The following is a 20,911-nucleotide window of genomic DNA, read 5'->3' as shown; positions in this document are numbered from 1 at the left end:
CATTCTATGTACATGCTTGTGACCTTGTATAAATGTTTCCCAGTGGCAACTTGTGCATGCAGATTCTGTCTATCTGGATTTGTAGCTGTAGAGATGTAATGAAAGGTAAGAAAAAATGTCTGATAATCAACAAACTATTAATTGTGCAGTGTCAGTTGTTATAATTCCAAACTTTATTAAGGAATAGACCATAGGTTCTCAAACTCAGTCCTCAGGACCCCACACAGTGTATGTTTTGCAGATAACCCAGCAGGTGCATAGGTGTATTAATTACTCACTGACACATTTTAAAAAGTCTACTTGTGGAGCTAATTATTTACTTGTGGTTCTGAGAGGAGACCTGCAAAACATGCACTGTGTGGGGTACTGAGGACCGAGTTTGAGAACCTGTGGAATAGACCAATGAAAAACCTAATATATTTTAAATGATTATTATTTGATAAAATGTCCGTAAAATGTACAATACAGTTCATGAGCACTGGTGTTGGCATGGTGTGATGTTAAAGGCTCTGATTTCTAATTAATTTAGTACAAGATCAAAAGTCCTTGACACCTAAATTTGACATTAAACTATACTAGCTATTATATTTCACAAAGTTTACATATTAATATTGAAGCAAATTAAAATAAAATGCATCAGATATTGCTGCCAACAGGAAAAAAAATTTGATTTCCAAGTAGCACCATCCAATCGATGTCAGGTAGTTGTGGCCGAGTGGTTAAGGCAATGGACTTGAAAACCATTGTGGTTTCCCCGAGCAGTTTCAAATCCTGCCAGCTACATACTGCTTTTTATGCATGTAGAAAGCTAAGATCATTTGTCCTTGATAACTTTATTTTCCATGAAACTAAAGTAGCTTTTACATTTCCCAAAGTTTAACTTACTGTAAAAGCTACCAAAAAAGGAAAACATTGATTTTGCACACAGCTTGTCAGTGAAACAACATTAAGGTAGTTGTGGCCGAGTGGTTAAGGTGATGGACTTGAAATCCATTTGCTTTTCAAGCTGGTTTAAAAACGAAACGCATTCAAGATGAAGAGAATCAAAGCATGTTATGTTTAAGAATTGAGTTATCAATCTCAGCTTAGCTCACCTACATATATATCCTGTTTTACAATGGACTTCTTTTTAAACCATATAATCTCAGACAGTGTCTTTCTGCATTCTATGTACATGCTTGTGACCTTGTATAAATGTTTCCCAGTGGCAACTTGTACATGCAGATTCTGTCTATCTGGATTTGTAGCTGTAGAGATGTAATGAAAGGTAAGAAAAAATGTCTGATAATCAACAAACTATTAATTGTGCAGTGTCAGTTGTTATAATTCCAAACTTTATTAAGGAATAGACCATAGGTTCTCAAACTCAGTCCTCAGGACCCCACACAGTGTATGTTTTGCAGATAACCCAGCAGGTGCATAGGTGTATTAATTACTCACTGACACATTTTAAAAAGTACACTTGTGGAGCTAATTATTTACTTGTGGTTCTGCGAGGAGACCTGCAAAACATGCACTGTGTGGGGTTCTGAGGACCGAGTTTGAGAACCTGTGGAATAGACCAATGAAAAACCTAATATATTTTAAATGATTATTATTTGATAAAATGTCCGTAATATGTACAATACAGTTCATGAGCACTGGTGTTGGCATGGTGTGATGTTAAAGGCTCTGATTTCTAATTAATTTAGTACAAGATCAAAAGTCCTTGACACCTAAATTTGACATTAAACTATACTAGCTATTATATTTCACAAAGTTTACATATTTAACATTGAAGCAAATTAAAATAAAATGTATCAGATATTTCTGACAACAGGAAAAATGTTTTGATTTCCAAGTAGCACCATCCAATCGAAGTCAGGTAGTTGTGGCCGAGTGTTTAAGGTGATAGACTTCAAATCTATTGGGGTTTCCTTGTGCAGGTTCAAATCCTGCCAGCTACGTACTGCTTTTTATGCATGTAGAAAGCTAAGCTCATTTGTCCTTGATAACTTTATTTTCCATGAAACTAAAGTAGCTTTTACATTTCCCAAAGTTTAACTTACTGTAAAAGCTACCAAAAAAGGAAAACATTGATTTTGCACACAGCTTGTCAGTGAAACAACATTAAGGTAGTTGTGGCCGAGTGGTTAAGGTGATGGACTTGAAATCCATTTGCTTTTCAAGCTGGTTTAAAAACGAAATGCATTCAAGATGAAGAGAATCAAAGCATGTTATGTTTAAGAATTGAGTTATCAATCTCAGCTTAGCTCACCTACATATATATCCTGTTTTACAATGGACTTCTTTTTAAACCATATAATCTCAGACAGTGTCTTCCTGCATTCTATGTACATGCTTGTGACCTTGTATAAATGTTTCTCAGTGGCAACTTGTGCATGCAGATTCTTTCTATCTGGATTTACAGCTGTAGAGATGTAATGAAAGGTAAGAAAAAATGTCTGGTAATCAACAAACTATTAATTGTGCAGTGTCAGTTGTTATAATTCCAATCTTTATTAAGGAATAGACCACAGGTTCTCAAACTCAGTCCTCAGGACCCCACACAGTGTATGTTTTGCAGATAACCCAGCAGGAGCATAGGTGTATTAATTACTCACTGACACATTTTAAAAAGTCTACTTGTGGAGCTAATTATTTACTTGTGGTTCTGAGAGGAGACCTGCAAAACATGCACTGTGTGGTGTTCTGAGGACCGAGTTTAAGAACCTGTGGAATAGACCAATGAAAAACCTAATATATTTTAAATGATTATTATTTGATAAAATGTCCGTAATATGTACAATACAGTTCATGAGCACTGGTGTCGGCATGGTGTGATGTTATAGGCTATGATTTCTAATTAATTTAGTACAAGATCAAAAGTCCTTGACACCTATATTTGACATTAAACTATACTAGCTATTATATTTCACAAAGTTTACATATTAACATTGAAGCAAATTAAAATAAAATGTATCAGATATTTCTGACAACAGGAAAAATGTTTTGATTTCCAAGTAGCACCATCCAATAGAGGTCAGGTAGTTTTGGCCGAGTGTTTAAGGCGATGGACTTGAAATCCATTGGAGTTCCCCAACGCAGGTTTAAATCCTGCCTGCTACGTTCTGCTTTTTATCCATGTAGAAAGCTAAGCTCATTTGTCCTTGATAACTTTATTTTCCATGAAACTAAAGTAGCTTTTATATTTCCCAAAGTTTAACTTACTGTAAAAGCTACCAAAAAATGAAAACATTGATTTTGCACAACAGCTTGTCAGCAAAACAACATTAAGGTAGTTGAGGCTGAGTGGTTAAGGCGATGGACTCGAAATCCATAGGGGTATCCCTGCACAGGTTCAAATACTGTCAGCTACGTTTGCTTTACAATCTGGTTTAAAAACTATATGCATTCAAGATGAAGAGAATCAAAGCATGTTATGTTTAAGAATTGAGTTATCGATCTCAGTTTAGCTCACCTACATATATATTCTGTTTTACAATGTACTTGTTTTTAAACCAGATAATCTCAGTGTCTTCCTGCATTGTATGTACATTCTTAAGACCTTGTATAAATATTTCCCAGTGGCAACTTGTGCATGCAGATTCTTTCTATCTGTATTTACAGCTGTAGAGATGTAATGAAAGGTAAGAAAAAATGTCTGGTAATCAACAAACTATTAATTTTGCAGTGTCAGTTGTTATAATTCCAAAGTTGATTAAGAAATAGACCAATGAAAAACCTAATATATTTTAAATGATTATTATTTGATAAAATGTCCATAAAATGTACAATACCGTTCATGAGCACTGGTGTTGGCATGGTGTGATATTAAAGGCTCTGATTTCTAATTAATTTAGTACAAGATCAAAAGTCCTTGACACCTATATTTGACATTAAACTATACTAGCTATTATATTTCACAAAGTTTATATATTAATATTGAAGCAAATTAAAATAAAATGCATCAGATATTTCTGCCAACAGGAAAAATGTTTTGATTTCCAAGTAGCACCATCCAATAGAGGTCAGGTAGTTGTGTCCGAGTGATTAAGGTGATGAACTTGAAATCCATTGTGGTTTCCCCGCGCAGGTTCAAATCCTGCCGACTACGTACTGCTTTTTATGCATGTAGAAAGCTAAGATCATTTGTCCTTGATAACTTTATTTTCCATGAAACTAAAGTAGCTTTTACATTTCCCAAAGTTTAACTTACTGTTAAAGCTACCAAAAAAGGAAAACATTGATTTTGCACACAGCTTGTCAGTGAAACAACATTAAGGTAGTTGTGGCCGAGTGGTTAAGGTGAAGGACTTGAAATCCATTTGCTTTTCAAGCTGGTTTAAAAACGAAATGCATTCAAGATGAAGAGAATCAAAGCATGTTATGTTTAAGAATTGAGTTATCAATCTCAGCTTAGCTCACCTACATATATATCCTGTTTTACAATGGACTTCTTTTTAAACCATATATTCTCAGACAGTGTCTTTCTGCATTCTATGTACATGCTTGTGACCTTGTATAAATGTTTCCCAGTGGCAACTTGTGCATGCAGATTCTGTCTATCTGGATTTGTAGCGGTAGAGATGTAATGAAAGGTAAGAAAAAATGTCTGATAATCAACAAACTATTAATTGTGCAGTGTCAGTTGTTATAATTCCAAACTTTATTAAGGAATAGACCATAGGTTCTCAAACTCAGTCCTCAGGACCCCACACAGTGTATGTTTTGCAGATAACCCAGCAGGTGCATAGGTGTATTAATTACTCACTGACACATTTTAAAAAGTCTACTTGTGGAGCTAATTATTTACTTGTGGTTCTGAGAGGAGACCTGCAAAACATGCACTGTGTGGGGTACTGAGGACCGAGTTTGAGAACCTGTGGAATAGACCAATGAAAAACCTAATATATTTTAAATGATTATTATTTGATAAAATGTCCGTAAAATGTACAATACAGTTCATGAGCACTGGTGTTGGCATGGTGTGATGTTAAAGGCTCTGATTTCTAATTAATTTAGTACAAGATCAAAAGTCCTTGACACCTAAATTTGACATTAAACTATACTAGCTATTATATTTCACAAAGTTTACATATTAATATTGAAGCAAATTAAAATAAAATGCATCAGATATTGCTGCCAACAGGAAAAAAAATTTGATTTCCAAGTAGCACCATCCAATCGATGTCAGGTAGTTGTGGCCGAGTGGTTAAGGCAATGGACTTGAAAACCATTGTGGTTTCCCCGAGCAGTTTCAAATCCTGCCAGCTACATACTGCTTTTTATGCATGTAGAAAGCTAAGATCATTTGTCCTTGATAACTTTATTTTCCATGAAACTAAAGTAGCTTTTACATTTCCCAAAGTTTAACTTACTGTAAAAGCTACCAAAAAAGGAAAACATTGATTTTGCACACAGCTTGTCAGTGAAACAACATTAAGGTAGTTGTGGCCGAGTGGTTAAGGTGATGGACTTGAAATCCATTTGCTTTTCAAGCTGGTTTAAAAACGAAACGCATTCAAGATGAAGAGAATCAAAGCATGTTATGTTTAAGAATTGAGTTATCAATCTCAGCTTAGCTCACCTACATATATATCCTGTTTTACAATGGACTTCTTTTTAAACCATATAATCTCAGACAGTGTCTTTCTGCATTCTATGTACATGCTTGTGACCTTGTATAAATGTTTCCCAGTGGCAACTTGTACATGCAGATTCTGTCTATCTGGATTTGTAGCTGTAGAGATGTAATGAAAGGTAAGAAAAAATGTCTGATAATCAACAAACTATTAATTGTGCAGTGTCAGTTGTTATAATTCCAAACTTTATTAAGGAATAGACCATAGGTTCTCAAACTCAGTCCTCAGGACCCCACACAGTGTATGTTTTGCAGATAACCCAGCAGGTGCATAGGTGTATTAATTACTCACTGACACATTTTAAAAAGTACACTTGTGGAGCTAATTATTTACTTGTGGTTCTGCGAGGAGACCTGCAAAACATGCACTGTGTGGGGTTCTGAGGACCGAGTTTGAGAACCTGTGGAATAGACCAATGAAAAACCTAATATATTTTAAATGATTATTATTTGATAAAATGTCCGTAATATGTACAATACAGTTCATGAGCACTGGTGTTGGCATGGTGTGATGTTAAAGGCTCTGATTTCTAATTAATTTAGTACAAGATCAAAAGTCCTTGACACCTAAATTTGACATTAAACTATACTAGCTATTATATTTCACAAAGTTTACATATTTAACATTGAAGCAAATTAAAAGAAAATGTATCAGATATTTCTGACAACAGGAAAAATGTTTTGATTTCCAAGTAGCACCATCCAATCGAAGTCAGGTAGTTGTGGCCGAGTGTTTAAGGTGATAGACTTGAAATCTATTGGGGTTTCCTTGTGCAGGTTCAAATCCTGCCAGCTACGTACTGCTTTTTATGCATGTAGAAAGCTAAGCTCATTTGTCCTTGATAACTTTATTTTCCATGAAACTAAAGTAGCTTTTACATTTCCCAAAGTTTAACTTACTGTAAAAGCTACCAAAAAAGGAAAACATTGATTTTGCACACAGCTTGTCAGTGAAACAACATTAAGGTAGTTGTGGCCGAGTGGTTAAGGTGATGGACTTGAAATCCATTTGCTTTTCAAGCTGGTTTAAAAACGAAATGCATTCAAGATGAAGAGAATCAAAGCATGTTATGTTTAAGAATTGAGTTATCAATCTCAGCTTAGCTCACCTACATATATATCCTGTTTTACAATGGACTTCTTTTTAAACCATATAATCTCAGACAGTGTCTTCCTGCATTCTATGTACATGCTTGTGACCTTGTATAAATGTTTCTCAGTGGCAACTTGTGCATGCAGATTCTTTCTATCTGGATTTACAGCTGTAGAGATGTAATGAAAGGTAAGAAAAAATGTCTGGTAATCAACAAACTATTAATTGTGCAGTGTCAGTTGTTATAATTCCAATCTTTATTAAGGAATAGACCACAGGTTCTCAAACTCAGTCCTCAGGACCCCACACAGTGTATGTTTTGCAGATAACCCAGCAGGAGCATAGGTGTATTAATTACTCACTGACACATTTTAAAAAGTCTACTTGTGGAGCTAATTATTTACTTGTGGTTCTGAGAGGAGACCTGCAAAACATGCACTGTGTGGTGTTCTGAGGACCGAGTTTAAGAACCTGTGGAATAGACCAATGAAAAACCTAATATATTTTAAATGATTATTATTTGATAAAATGTCCGTAATATGTACAATACAGTTCATGAGCACTGGTGTCGGCATGGTGTGATGTTATAGGCTATGATTTCTAATTAATTTAGTACAAGATCAAAAGTCCTTGACACCTATATTTGACATTAAACTATACTAGCTATTATATTTCACAAAGTTTACATATTAACATTGAAGCAAATTAAAATAAAATGTATCAGATATTTCTGACAACAGGAAAAATGTTTTGATTTCCAAGTAGCACCATCCAATAGAGGTCAGGTAGTTTTGGCCGAGTGTTTAAGGCGATGGACTTGAAATCCATTGGAGTTCCCCAACGCAGGTTTAAATCCTGCCAGCTACGTTCTGCTTTTTATCCATGTAGAAAGCTAAGCTCATTTGTCCTTGATAACTTTATTTTCCATGAAACTAAAGTAGCTTTTATATTTCCCAAAGTTTAACTTACTGTAAAAGCTACCAAAAAATGAAAACATTGATTTTGCACAACAGCTTGTCAGCAAAACAACATTAAGGTAGTTGAGGCTGAGTGGTTAAGGCGATGGACTCGAAATCCATAGGGGTATCCCTGCACAGGTTCAAATACTGTCAGCTACGTTTGCTTTACAATCTGGTTTAAAAACTATATGCATTCAAGATGAAGAGAATCAAAGCATGTTATGTTTAAGAATTGAGTTATCGATCTCAGTTTAGCTCACCTACATATATATTCTGTTTTACAATGTACTTGTTTTTAAACCAGATAATCTCAGTGTCTTCCTGCATTGTATGTACATTCTTAAGACCTTGTATAAATATTTCCCAGTGGCAACTTGTGCATGCAGATTCTTTCTATCTGTATTTACAGCTGTAGAGATGTAATGAAAGGTAAGAAAAAATGTCTGGTAATCAACAAACTATTAATTTTGCAGTGTCAGTTGTTATAATTCCAAAGTTGATTAAGAAATAGACCAATGAAAAACCTAATATATTTTAAATGATTATTATTTGATAAAATGTCCATAAAATGTACAATACCGTTCATGAGCACTGGTGTTGGCATGGTGTGATATTAAAGGCTCTGATTTCTAATTAATTTAGTACAAGATCAAAAGTCCTTGACACCTATATTTGACATTAAACTATACTAGCTATTATATTTCACAAAGTTTATATATTAATATTGAAGCAAATTAAAATAAAATGCATCAGATATTTCTGCCAACAGGAAAAATGTTTTGATTTCCAAGTAGCACCATCCAATAGAGGTCAGGTAGTTGTGTCCGAGTGATTAAGGTGATGAACTTGAAATCCATTGTGGTTTCCCCGCGCAGGTTCAAATCCTGCCGACTACGTACTGCTTTTTATGCATGTAGAAAGCTAAGATCATTTGTCCTTGATAACTTTATTTTCCATGAAACTAAAGTAGCTTTTACATTTCCCAAAGTTTAACTTACTGTTAAAGCTACCAAAAAAGGAAAACATTAATTTTGCACACAGCTTGTCAGTGAAACAACATTAAGGTAGTTGTGGCCGAGTGGTTAAGGTGAAGGACATGAAATCCATTTGCTTTTCAAGCTGGTTTAAAAACGAAATGCATTCAAGATGAAGAGAATCAAAGCATGTTATGTTTAAGAATTGAGTTATCAATCTCAGCTTAGCTCACCTACATATATATCCTGTTTTACAATGGACTTCTTTTTAAACCATATAATCTCAGACAGTGTCTTTCTGCATTCTATGTACATGCTTGTGACCTTGTATAAATGTTTCCCAGTGGCAACTTGTGCATGCAGATTCTTTCTATCTGGATTTACAGCTGTAGAGATGTAATGAAAGGTAAGAAAAAATGTCTGGTAATCAACAAACTATTAATTGTGCAGTGTCAGTTGTTATAATTCCAAACTTTATTAAGGAATAGACCATAGGTTCTCAAACTCAGTCCTCAGGACCCCACACAGTGTATATTTTGCAGATAACCCAGCAGGAGCATAGGTGTATTAATTACTCACTGACACATTTTAAAAAGTCTACTTGTGGAGCTAATTATTTACTTGTGGTTCTGAGAGGAGACCTGCAAAACATGCACTGTGTGGGGTTCTGAGGACCGAGTTTGAGAACCTGTGGAATAGACCAATGAAAAACCTAATATATTTTAAATGATTATTATTTGATAAAATGTCCGTAAAATGTACAATACAGTTCATGAGCACTGGTGTTGGCATGGTGTGATGTTAAAGGCTCTGATTTCTAATTAATTTAGTACAAGATCAAAAGTCCTTGACACCTATATTTGACATTAAACTATACTAGCTATTATATTTCACAAAGTTTACATATTAATATTGAAGCAAATTAAAATAAAATGCATAAGATATGGCTGCCAACAGGAAAAAAAAAAATTATTTCCAAGTAGCACCATCCAATCGATGTCAGGTAGTTGTGGCCGAGTGGTTAAGGCAATGGACTTGAAAACCATTGTGGTTTCCCCGAGCAGTTTCAAATCCTGCCAGCTACGTACTGCTTTTTATGCATGTAGAAAGCTAAGATCATTTGTCCTTGATAACTTTATTTTCCATGAAACTAAAGTAGCTTTTACATTTCCCACAATTTAACTTACTGTAAAAGCTACCAAAAAAGAAAAACATTGATTTTGCACACAGCTTGTCAGTGAAACAACATTAAGGTAGTTGTGGCCAAGTGGTTAAGGTGATGGACTTGAAATCCATTTGCTTTTCAAGCTGGTTTAAAAACGAAATGCATTCAAGATGAAGAGAATCAAAGCATGTTATGTTTAAGAATTGAGTTATCAATCTCAGCTTAGCTCACCTACATATATATCCTGTTTTACAATGGACTTCTTTTTAAATCATATATTCTCAGACAGTGTCTTTCTGCATTCTATGTACATGCTTGTGACCTTGTATAAATGTTTCCCAGTGGCAACTTGTGCATGCAGATTCTGTCTATCTGGATTTGTAGCTGTAGAGATGTAATGAAAGGTAAGAAAAAATGTCTGATAATCAACAAACTATTAACTGTGCAGTGTCAGTTTTTATAATTCCAAACTTTATTAAGGAATAGACCATAGGTTCTCAAACTCAGTCCTCAGGACCCCACACAGTGTATGTTTTGCAGATAACCCAGCAGGTGCATAGGTGTATTAATTACTCACTGACACATTTTAAAAAGTCTACTTGTGGAGCTAATTATTTACTTGTGGTTCTGAGAGGAGACCTGCAAAACATGCACTGTGTGGGGTACTGAGGACCGAGTTTGAGAACCTGTGGAATAGACCAATGAAAAACCTAATATATTTTAAATGATTATAATTTGATAAAATGTCGGTAAAATGTACAATACAGTTCATGAGCACTGGTGTTGGCATGGTGTGATGTTAAAGGCTCTGATTTCTAATTAATTTAGTACAAGATCAAAAGTCCTTGACACCTAAATTTGACATTAAACTATACTAGCTATTATATTTCACAAAGTTTACATATTAATATTGAAGCAAATTAAAATAAAATGCATCAGATATGGCTGCCAACAGGAAAAAAAAAATTATTTCCAAGTAGCACCATCCAATCGATGTCAGGTAGTTGTGGCCGAGTGGTTAAGGCAATGGACTTGAAAACCATTGTGGTTTCCCCGAGCAGTTTCAAATCCTGCCAGCTACGTACTGCTTTTTATGCATGTAGAAAGCTAAGATCATTTGTCCTTGATAACTTTATTTTCCATGAAACTAAAGTAGCTTTTACATTTCCCACAGTTTAACTTACTGTAAAAGCTACCAAAAAAGGAAAACATTGATTTTGCACACAGCTTGTCAGTGAAACAACATTAAGGTAGTTGTGGCCAAGTGGTTAAGGTGATGGACTTGAAATCCATTTGCTTTTCAAGCTGGTTTAAAAACGAAATGCATTCAAGATGAAGAGAATCAAAGCATGTTATGTTTAAGAATTGAGTTATCAATCTCAGCTTAGCTCACCTACATATATATCCTGTTTTACAATGGACTTCTTTTTAAACCATATAATCTCAGACAGTGTCTTTCTGCATTCTATGTACATGCTTGTGACCTTGTATAAATGTTTCCCAGTGGCAACTTGTGCATGCAGATTCTGTCTATCTGGATTTGTAGCTGTAGAGATGTAATGAAAGGTAAGAAAAAATGTCTGGTAATCAACAAACTATTAATTTTGCAGTGTCAGTTGTTATAATTCCAAAGTTGATTAAGAAATAGACCAATGAAAAACCTAATATATTTTAAATGATTATTATTTGATAAAATGTCCATAAAATGTACAATACCGTTCATGAGCACTGGTGTTGGCATGGTGTGATATCAAAGGCTCTGATTTCTAATTAATTTAGTACAAGATCAAAAGTCCTTGACACCTATATTTGACATTAAACTATACTAGCTATTATATTTCACAAAGTTTATATATTAATATTGAAGCAAATTAAAATAAAATGCATCAGATATTTCTGCCAACAGGAAAAATGTTTTGATTTCCAAGTAGCACCATCCAATAGAGGTCAGGTAGTTGTGTCCGAGTGATTAAGGTGATGAACTTGAAATCCATTGTGGTTTCCCCGCGCAGGTTCAAATCCTGCCGACTACGTACTGCTTTTTATGCATGTAGAAAGCTAAGATCATTTGTCCTTGATAACTTTATTTTCCATGAAACTAAAGTAGCTTTTACATTTCCCAAAGTTTAACTTACTGTTAAAGCTACCAAAAAAGGAAAACATTGATTTTGCACACAGCTTGTCAGTGAAACAACATTAAGGTAGTTGTGGCCGAGTGGTTAAGGTGATGGACTTGAAATCCATTTGCTTTTCAAGCTGGTTTAAAAACGAAATGCATTCAAGATGAAGAGAATCAAAGCATGTTATGTTTAAGAATTGAGTTATCAATCTCAGCTTAGCTCACCTACATATATATCCTGTTTTACAATGGACTTCTTTTTAAACCATATAATCTCAGACAGTGTCTTTCTGCATTCTATGTACATGCTTGTGACCTTGTATAAATGTTTCCCAGTTGCAACTTGTGCATGCAGATTCTGTCTATCTGGATTTGTAGCTGTAGAGATGTAATGAAAGGTAAGAAAAAATGTCTGATAATCAACAAACTATTAATTGTGCAGTGTCAGTTTTTATAATTCCAAACTTTATTAAGGAATAGACCATAGGTTCTCAAACTCAGTCCTCAGGACCCCACACAGTGTATGTTTTGCAGATAACCCAGCAGGTGCATAGGTGTATTAATTACTCACTGACACATTTTAAAAAGTCTACTTGTGGAGCTAATTATTTACTTGTGGTTCTGAGAGGAGACCTGCAAAACATGCACTGTGTGGGGTACTGAGGACCGAGTTTGAGAACCTGTGGAATAGACCAATGAAAAACCTAATATATTTTAAATGATTATTATTTGATAAAATGTCCGTAAAATGTACAATACAGTTCATGAGCACTGGAGTTGGCATGGTGTGATGTTAAAGGCTATGATTTCTAATTAATTTAGTACAAGATCAAAAGTCCTTGACACCTAAATTTGACATTAAACTATACTAGCTATTATATTTCACAAAGTTTACATATTAATATTGAAGCAAATTAAAATAAAATAAATCATATATTGCTGCCAACAGGAAAAAAAATTTGATTTCCAAGTAGCACCATCAAATCGATGTCAGGTACTTGTGGCCGAGTGGTTAAGGCAATGCACTTGAAATCCATTGTGGTTTCCCCTCGCAGGCTCAAATCCTGCCAGCTACGTACTGCTTTTTATGCATGTAGAAAGCTAAGATCATTTGTCCTTGATAACTTTATTTTCCATGAAACTAAAGTAGCTTTTACATTTCCCAAAGTTTAACTTACTGTAAAAGCTACCAAAAAAGGAAAACATTGATTTTGCACACAGCTTGTCAGTGAAACAACATTAAGGTAGTTGTGGCCGAGTGGTTAAGGTGATGGACTTGAAATCCATTTGCTTTTCAAGCTGGTTTAAAAACGAAATGCATTCAAGATGAAGAGAATCAAAGCATGTTATGTTTAAGAATTGAGTTATCAATCTCAGCTTAGCTCACCTACATATATATCCTGTTTTACAATGGACTTCTTTTTAAACCATATAATCTCAGACAGTATCTTTCTGCATTCTATATACATGCTTGTGACCTTGTATAAATGTTTCCCAATGGCAACTTGTACATGCAGATTCTGTCTATCTGGATTTGTAGCTGTAGAGATGTAATGAAAGGTAAGAAAAAATGTCTGATAATCAACAAACTATTAATTGTGCAGTGTCAGTTGTTATAATTCCAAACTTTATTAAGGAATAGACCATAGGTTCTCAAACTCAGTCCTCATGACCCCACACAGTGTATGTTTTGCAGATAACCCAGCAGGAGCATAGGTGTATTAATTACTCACTGACACATTTTAAAATGTCTACTTGTGGAGCTAATTATTTACTTGTGGTTCTGCGAGGAGACCTGCAAAACATGCACTGTTTGGGGTTCTGAGGACCGAGTTTGAGAACCTGTGGAATAGACCAATGAAAAACCTAATATATTTTAAATGATTATTATTTGATAAAATGTCCGTAAAATGTACAATACAGTTCATGAGCACTGGTGTTGGCATGGTGTGATGTTAAAGGCTCTGATTTCTAATTAATTTAGTACAAGATCAAAAGTCCTTGACACCTAAATTTGACATTAAACTATACTAGCTATTATATTTCACAAAGTTTACATATTTAACATTGAAGCAAATTAAAATAAAATATATCAGATATTTCTGCCAACAGGAAAAATGTTTTGATTTCCAAGTAGCACCATCCAATCGAAGTCAGGTAGTTGTGGCTGAGTGGTTAAGGCAATGGACTTGAAATCCATTGTGGTTTCCCCTCGCCGGTTCAAATCCTGCCAGCTACGTACTGCTTTTTATGCATGTAGAAAGCTAAGCTCATTTGTCCTTGATAACTTTATTTTCCATGAAACTAAAGTAGCTTTTACATTTCCCAAAGTTTAACTTACTGTAAAAGCTACCAAAAAAGGAAAACATTGATTTTGCACACAGCTTGTCAGTGAAACAACATTAAGGTAGTTGTGGCCGAGTGGTTAAGGTGATGGACTTGAAATCCATTTGCTTTTCAAGCTGGTTTAAAAACGAAATGCATTCAAGATGAAGAGAATCAAAGCATGTTATGTTTAAGAATTGAGTTATCAATCTCAGCTTAGCTCACCTACATATATATCCTGTTTTACAATGGACTTCTTTTTAAACCATATAATCTCAGACAGTGTCTTTCTGCATTCTATGTACATGCTTGTGACCTTGTATAAATGTTTCCCAGTGGCAACTTGTGCATGCAGATTCTGTCTATCTGGATTTGTAGCTGTAGAGATGTAATGAAAGGTAAGAAAAAATGTCTGATAATCAACAAACTATTAATTGTGCAGTGTCAGTTGTTATAATTCCAAACTTTATTAAGGAATAGACCATAGGTTCTCAAACTCAGTCCTCAGGACCCCACACAGTGTATGTTTTGCAGATAACCCAGCAGGTGCATAGGTGTATTAATTACTCACTGACACATTTTAAAAAGTCTACTTGTGGAGCTAATTATTTACTTGTGGTTCTGAGAGGAGACCTGCAAAACATGCACTGTGTGGGGTACTGAGGACCGAGTTTGAGAACCTGTGGAATAGACCAATGAAAAACCTAATATATTTTAAATGATTATTATTTGATAAAATGTCCGTAAAATGTACAATACAGTTCATGAGCACTGGTGTTGGCATGGTGTGATGTTAAAGGCTCTGATTTCTAATTAATTTAGTACAAGATCAAAAGTCCTTGACACCTAAATTTGACATTAAACTATACTAGCTATTATATTTCACAAAGTTTACGTATTAATATTGAAGCAAATTAAAATAAAATGCATCAGATATTGCTGCCAACAGGAAAAAAAAATTGATTTCCAAGTAGCACCATCCAATCGATGTCAGGTAGTTGTGGCCGAGTGGTTAAGGCAATGGACTTGAAAACCATTGTGGTTTCCCCGCGCAGGTTCAAATCCTGCCAGCTACGTACTGCTTTCTATGCATGTAGAAAGCTAAGATCATTTGTCCTTGATAACTTTATTTTCCATGAAACTAAAGTAGCTTTTACATTTCCCAAAGTTTAACTTACTGTTAAAGCTACCAAAAAAGGAAAACATTGATTTTGCACACAGCTTGTCAGTGAAACAACATTAAGGTAGTTGTGGCCGAGTGGTTAAGGTGATGGACTTGAAATCCATTTGCTTTTCAAGCTGGTTTAAAAACGAAATGCATTCAAGATGAAGAGAATCAAAGCATGTTATGTTTAAGAATTGAGTTATCAATCTCAGCTTAGCTCACCTACATATATATCCTGTTTTACAATGGATTTCTTTTTAAACCATATAATCTCAGACAGTGTCTTTCTGCATTCTATGTACATGCTTGTGACCTTGTATAAATGTTTCCCAGTGGCAACTTGTGCATGCAGATTCTGTCTATCTGGATTTGTAGCTGTAGAGATGTAATGAAAGGTAAGAAAAAATGTCTGATAATCAACAAACTATTAATTGTGCAGTGTCAGTTGTTATAATTCCAAACTTTATTAAGGAATAGACCATAGGTTCTCAAACTCAGTCCTCAGGACCCCACACAGTGTATGTTTTGCAGATAACCCAGCAGGTGCATAGGTGTATTAATTACTCACTGACACATTTTAAAAAGTCTACTTGTGGAGCTAATTATTTACTTGTGGTTCTGAGAGGAGACCTGCAAAACATGCACTGTGTGGGGTACTGAGGACCGAGTTTGAGAACCTGTGGAATAGACCAATGAAAAACCTAATATATTTTAAATGATTATTATTTGATAAAATGTCCGTAAAATGTACAATACAGTTCATGAGCACTGGTGTTGGCATGGTGTGATGTTAAAGGCTCTGATTTCTAATTAATTTAGTACAAGATCAAAAGTCCTTGACACCTAAATTTGACATTAAACTATACTAGCTATTATATTTCACAAAGTTTACGTATTAATATTGAAGCAAATTAAAATAAAATGCATCAGATATTGCTGCCAACAGGAAAAAAAAATTGATTTCCAAGTAGCACCATCCAATCGATGTCAGGTAGTTGTGGCCGAGTGGTTAAGGCAATGGACTTGAAAACCATTGTGGTTTCCCCGCGCAGGTTCAAATCCTGCCAGCTACGTACTGCTTTTTATGCATGTAGAAAGCTAAGATCATTTGTCCTTGATAACTTTATTTTCCATGAAACTAAAGTAGCTTTTACATTTCCCAAAGTTTAACTTACTGTTAAAGCTACCAAAAAAGGAAAACATTGATTTTGCACACAGCTTGTCAGTGAATCAACATTAAGGTAGTTGTGGCCGAGTGGTTAAGGTGATGGACTTGAAATCCATTTGCTTTTCAAGCTGGTTTAAAAACGAAATGCATTCAAGATGAAGAGAATCAAAGCATGTTATGTTTAAGAATTGAGTTATCAATCTCAGCTTAGCTCACCTACATATATATCCTGTTTTACAATGGACTTCTTTTTAAACCATATAATCTCAGACAGTGTCTTTCAGCATTCTATGTACATGCTTGTGACCTTGTATAAATGTTTCCCAGTTGCAACTTGTGCATGCAGATTCTGTCTATCTGGATTTGTAGCTGTAGAGATGTAATGAAAGGTAAGAAAAAATGTCTGATAATCAACAAACTATTAATTGTGCAGTGTCAGTTTTTATAATTCCAAACTTTATTAAGGAATAGACCATAGGTTCTCAAACTCAGTCCTCAGGACCCCACACAGTGTATGTTTTGCAGATAACCCAGCAGGTGCATAGGTGTATTAATTACTCACTGACACATTTTAAAAAGTCTACTTGTGGAGCTAATTATTTACTTGTGGTTCTGAGAGGAGACCTGCAAAACATGCACTGTGTGGGGTACTGAGGACCGAGTTTGAGAACCTGTGGAATAGACCAATGAAAAACCTAATATATTTTAAATGATTATTATTTGATAAAATGTCCGTAAAATGTACAATACAGTTCATGAGCACTGGAGTTGGCATGGTGTGATGTTAAAGGCTCTGATTTCTAATTAATTTAGTACAAGATCAAAAGTCCTTGACACCTAAATTTGACATTAAACTATACTAGCTATTATATTTCACAAAGTTTACATATTAATATTGAAGCAAATTAAAATAAAATAAATCATATATTGCTGCCAACAGGAAAAAAAAATTGATTTCCAAGTAGCACCATCAAATCGATGTCAGGTACTTGTGGCCGAGTGGTTAAGGCAATGCACTAGAAATCCATTGTGGTTTCCCCTCGCAGGTTCAAATCCTGCCAGCTACGTACTGCTTTTTATGCATGTAGAAAGCTAAGATCATTTGTCCTTGATAACTTTATTTTCCATGAAACTAAAGTAGCTTTTACATTTCCCACAATTTAACTTACTGTAAAAGCTACCAAAAAAGGAAAACATTGATTTTGCACACAGCTTGTCAGTGAAACAACATTAAGGTAGTTGTGGCCAAGTGGTTAAGGTGATGGACTTGAAATCCATTTGCTTTTCAAGCTGGTTTAAAAACGAAATGCATTCAAGATGAAGAGAATCAAAGCATGTTATGTTTAAGAATTGAGTTATCAATCTCAGCTTAGCTCACCTACATATATATCCTGTTTTACAATGGACTTCTTTTTAAATCATATAATCTCAGACAGTGTCTTTCTGCATTCTATGTACATGCTTGTGACCTTGTATAAATGTTTCCCAGTGGCAACTTGTGCATGCAGATTCTGTCTATCTGGATTTGTAGCTGTAGAGATGTAATGAAAGGTAAGAAAAAATGTCTGATAATCAACAAACTATTAATTGTGCAGTGTCAGTTGTTATAATTCCAAACTTTATTAAGGAATAGACCATAGGTTCTCAAACTCAGTCCTCATGACCCCACACAGTGTATGTTTTGCAGATAACCCAGCAGGAGCATAGGTGTATTAATTACTCACTGACACATTTTAAAATGTCTACTTGTGGAGCTAATTATTTACTTGTGGTTCTGCGAGGAGACCTGCAAAACATGCACTGTTTGGGGTTCTGAGGACCGAGTTTGAGAACCTGTGGAATAGACCAATGAAAAACCTAATATATTTTAAATGATTATTATTTGATAAAATGTCCGTAAAATGTACAATACAGTTCATGAGCACTGGTGTTGGCATGGTGTGATGTTAAAGGCTCTGATTTCTAATTAATTTAGTACAAGATCAAAAGTCCTTGACACCTAAATTTGACATTAAACTATACTAGCTATTATATTTCACAAAGTTTACATATTTAACATTGAAGCAAATTAAAATAAAATATATCAGATATTTCTGCCAACAGGAAAAATGTTTTGATTTCCAAGTAGCACCATCCAATCGAAGTCAGGTAGTTGTGGCTGAGTGGTTAAGGCAATGGACTTGAAATCCATTGTGGTTTCCCCTCGCCGGTTCAAATCCTGCCAGCTACGTACTGCTTTTTATGCATGTAGAAAGCTAAGCTCATTTGTCCTTGATAACTTTATTTTCCATGAAGCTAAAGTAGCTTTTACATTTCCCAAAGTTTAACTTACTGTAAAAGCTACCAAAAAAGGAAAACATTGATTTTGCACACAGCTTGTCAGTGAAACAACATTAAGGTAGTTGTGGCCGAGTGGTTAAGGTGATGGACTTGAAATCCATTTGCTTTTCAAGCTGGTTTAAAAACGAAATGCATTCAAGATGAAGAGAATCAAAGCATGTTATGTTTAAGAATTGAGTTATCAATCTCAGCTTAGCTCACCTACATATATATCCTGTTTTACAATGGACTTCTTTTTAAACCATATAATCTCAGACAGTGTCTTTCTGCATTCTATGTACATGCTTGTGACCTTGTATAAATGTTTCCCAGTGGCAACTTGTGCATGCAGATTCTGTCTATCTGGATTTGTAGCTGTAGAGATGTAATGAAAGGTAAGAAAAAATGTCTGATAATCAACAAACTATTAATTGTGCAGTGTCAGTTGTTATAATTCCAAACTTTATTAAGGAATAGACCATAGGTTCTCAAACTCAGTCCTCATGACCCCACACAGTGTATGTTTTGCAGATAACCCAGCAGGTGCATAAGTGTATTAATTACTCACTGACACATTTTAAAAAGTCCACTTGTGGAGCTAATTATTTACTTGTGGTTCTGAGAGGAGACCTGCAAAACATGCACTGTGTGGGGTACTGAGGACCGAGTTTGAGAACCTGTGGAATAGACCAATGAAAAACCTAATATATTTTAAATGATTATTATTTGATAAAATGTCCGTAAAATGTACAATACAGTTCATGAGCACTGGTGTTGGCATGGTGTGATGTTAAAGGCTCTGATTTCTAATTAATTTAGTACAAGATCAAAAGTCCTTGACACCTAAATTTGAAATTAAACTATACTAGCTATTATATTTCACAAAGTTTACGTATTAATATTGAAGCAAATTAAAATAAAATGCATCAGATATTGCTGCCAACAGGAAAAAAAAATTGATTTCCAAGTAGCACCATCCAATCGATGTCAGGTAGTTGTGGCCGAGTGGTTAAGGCAATGGACTTGAAAACCATTGTGGTTTCCCCGAGCAGTTTCAAATCCTGCCAGCTACGTACTGCTTTTTATGCATGTAGAAAGCTAAGATCATTTGTCCTTGATAACTTTATTTTCCATGAAACTAAAGTAGCTTTTACATTTCCCAAAGTTTAACTTACTGTAAAAGCTACCAAAAAAGGAAAACATTGATTTTGCACACGGCTTGTCAGTGAAACAACATTAAGGTAGTTGTGGCCGAGTGGTTAAGGTGATGGACTTGAAATCCATTTGCTTTTCAAGCTGGTTTAAAAACGAAATGCATTCAAGATGAAGAGAATCAAAGCATGTTATGTTTAAGAATTGAGTTATCAATCTCAGCTTAGCTCACCTACATATATATCCTGTTTTACAATGGACTTCTTTTTAAACCATATAATCTCAGACAGTGTCTTTCTGTATTCTATGTACATGCTTGTGACCTTGTATAAATGTTTCCCAGTGGCAACTTGTGCATGCAGATTCTGTCTATCTGGATTTGTAGCTGTAGAGATGTAATGAAAGGTAAGAAAAAATGTCTGATAATCAACAAACTATTAATTGTGCAGTGTCAGTTGTTATAATTCCAAACTTTATTAAGGAATAGACCATAGGTTCTCAAACTCAGTCCTCAGGACCCCACACAGTGTATGTTTTGCAGATAACCCAGCAGGTGCATAGGTGTATTAATTACTCACTGACACATTTTAAAAAGTCTACTTGTGGAGCTAATTATTTACTTGTGGTTCTGAGAGGAGACCTGCAAAACATGCACTGTGTGGGGTACTGAGGACCGAGTTTGAGAACCTGTGGAATAGACCAATGAAAAACCTAATATATTTTAAATGATTATTATTTGATAAAATGTCCGTAAAATGTACAATACAGTTCATGAGCACTGGTGTTGGCATGGTGTGATGTTAAAGGCTCTGATTTCTAATTAATTTAGTACAAGATCAAAAGTCCTTG

At 34.9% G+C, this 20,911-nt stretch overlaps 7 non-coding genes across 7 annotated transcripts; all 7 read left to right on the top strand.

The window, feature by feature from the left end:
* The first annotated feature begins 3,277 nt into the window (after positions 1–3,277).
* TRNAS-CGA (transfer RNA serine (anticodon CGA)) lies at positions 3,278–3,359 on the top strand. Its single transcript has one exon. It is a non-coding gene; the product is annotated as a tRNA-Ser (tRNA).
* Positions 3,360–6,339: 2,980 nt separating this feature from the next.
* Positions 6,340–6,421, top strand: TRNAS-UGA (transfer RNA serine (anticodon UGA)). The gene has a single exon. It is a non-coding gene; the product is annotated as a tRNA-Ser (tRNA).
* Positions 6,422–7,752: 1,331 nt separating this feature from the next.
* Positions 7,753–7,834, top strand: TRNAS-CGA (transfer RNA serine (anticodon CGA)). Its single transcript has one exon. It is a non-coding gene; the product is annotated as a tRNA-Ser (tRNA).
* A 6,256-nt stretch (positions 7,835–14,090) lies between these two features.
* On the top strand, positions 14,091–14,172 carry TRNAS-UGA (transfer RNA serine (anticodon UGA)). Its single transcript has one exon. It is a non-coding gene; the product is annotated as a tRNA-Ser (tRNA).
* Positions 14,173–15,252: 1,080 nt separating this feature from the next.
* Positions 15,253–15,334, top strand: TRNAS-UGA (transfer RNA serine (anticodon UGA)). The gene has a single exon. It is a non-coding gene; the product is annotated as a tRNA-Ser (tRNA).
* A 1,080-nt stretch (positions 15,335–16,414) lies between these two features.
* Positions 16,415–16,496, top strand: TRNAS-UGA (transfer RNA serine (anticodon UGA)). The gene has a single exon. It is a non-coding gene; the product is annotated as a tRNA-Ser (tRNA).
* Positions 16,497–18,739: 2,243 nt separating this feature from the next.
* Positions 18,740–18,821, top strand: TRNAS-UGA (transfer RNA serine (anticodon UGA)). The gene has a single exon. It is a non-coding gene; the product is annotated as a tRNA-Ser (tRNA).
* The last annotated feature ends 2,090 nt before the right edge of the window (positions 18,822–20,911 follow it).

Source organism: Pseudophryne corroboree, chromosome 11 (assembly GCF_028390025.1).
Source record: "Pseudophryne corroboree isolate aPseCor3 chromosome 11, aPseCor3.hap2, whole genome shotgun sequence".
NCBI lineage: Eukaryota > Metazoa > Chordata > Amphibia > Anura > Myobatrachidae > Pseudophryne > Pseudophryne corroboree.
The sequence above is the reverse complement of the archived record's forward strand: the minus strand, read 5'-3'. Positions and strand labels throughout refer to the sequence as shown.